The sequence below is a fragment of the Coffea eugenioides genome, chromosome 11, assembly GCF_003713205.1.
Source record: "Coffea eugenioides isolate CCC68of chromosome 11, Ceug_1.0, whole genome shotgun sequence".
Taxonomy (NCBI): Eukaryota; Viridiplantae; Streptophyta; class Magnoliopsida; order Gentianales; family Rubiaceae; genus Coffea; species Coffea eugenioides.
The window spans coordinates 16,460,063-16,461,866 of record NC_040045.1 but is presented as its reverse complement, the minus strand read 5'-3'; positions in this window follow the sequence as shown (position 1 = coordinate 16,461,866).

Sequence of the window (1,804 nt, the reverse complement as noted above, 5' to 3'; positions counted from 1 at the left end):
GATTTTTGCTGGTTGCATATGATTACTATGATGTGGCTATGTATGATGAGTGGAAATGTTATGTAATGAAGCTAGAAGGTGGAAAAAGTGGACAATTGCAACCAATTTTGGGTTTGGAAGAAAATCTGGAAAATTAGGGTTCTTGGTTCTTCATTCTGTCCGAAATTTTTGGTCCTAGATAGAGGCCGAATTGGCCTTGGCTCAAAACATGAAAGTTGTAGGTATTGATGAGGTTGAAGTGCCTGCAAAATTTCAGGGCATTTGGAGTAGTATAGAGTGAGTTATGTCGTTTTTACTGTTGCTGTTTTTGGTGAACAGAATGTCCGAACTGCAATAGTAATCGTTTGTTTTCACTGGAATTGGTTTGGATTTTGTTGTTGGTGTCTTCTGATGAAATGTAGCTGGACGTTTTATCTAACTTATGCCTTTGGAATTTCGGCATTTGGACTTGTATGGACTGAGATATACCGATTACAGTTTTATGTGATTTGCAAACCTGTTTTGGTAATTCTGGATTTGTATTTTGCATATTTGACCTAGTTGTGCTAGGATTTGGACTGAGTGGCCTTCTACATTGTTGTACTCCTGTTTCTTAGCTTCGAAACGGTGGGTCTTACACCCCCATCCGATAACCGTAGTGAATTTGGTGCCATTACCGCATATTGAGGTCAAATACGGTTTGTGATTCTGGTACGTTTTTGGAAAGTTTATGGCTGGAACTTTGGCTTCACATTTGACTGAGTTACAAGCTGTTTGGACTTCCGACCAAAACACCAAACTTATAGCCCTATATTAGAACTTTCTAACGCCCTTGGAATTTCATGAATCGGATTTATAAAACCTGAGATATAGCCGAGCAAACAAGGCTTGCCCGTGAAAATGACCAGAAATCTGTTTTGGTCCTGATGACCAATTTCCGTTCCGAATTTGGGTTGCCGACCTTCATGAAAGTTGTTCCATTTGGAATGAACTATCTAACTGCCAATTTTCAGCTCTTTTGACCATGTGTAGCATAGAAAACAGTTTACACTCAAAACTGACCATTTGTGCATTTGCCAGATTTCGTAAGTGATTGTGTTTGGTTCATTTGGGACTAAAGCCTCCAGTTTCAGTTCTGGATGTCTTCATAACAGTTGTTGTTCATCCTTTAAGCTTCGATATGGCGTCTCATATGCCTTAATCCGATATTCGTAGCTCAACTTATGAGTAAACTAGAAACGAGTGTCAAATCTGCCGTTTCCGCTAACGGCCGTCTCCGTTTCCGTTCGTCATATTTATGTGCGCGCGTGCCGTTTTTGCCGTTTTGCTTGTTTTAGGCACGATAGTAACCGTTTGCGATATTATGTGACACAATCTTCTATTTCAGACGGTGGTGAGCTGGGCGGAACTGGTGGGGCCCACTACTAGCTGTTCATTTCGATCCGACTTCGTACTTTTGCTATTTCAGTTTCTGAGTAAGTATTCAGGCCGGTTTGGTGTGTTTTCTTTGCTATGTGTTTGAGATATGTGAAAAGGGCACTTAGGCGAGGGTGTACTTTATCGCACTCGACCTAAACCCTAATTTGAATGTATAATTGTACTTGGCATCTGTATATGAACCTTTTGGAACCAAAACCCTTGAGCTTGTGGCTCGGGGCGACTTTCGAATAAAGTTTGTGAAGTTTGCAAAGTTTGTGATTTTGAATAATTTTGTGAAGTTTGTGAGTTTGGGGCGAACTCTTGACCTGGTTGGACTATTCGAGCCGGTAAGGGCTTGGTCGAAGGCAGTCCAACTTAGTCTGAGGTCACCAAGTTTGTAGGTTCA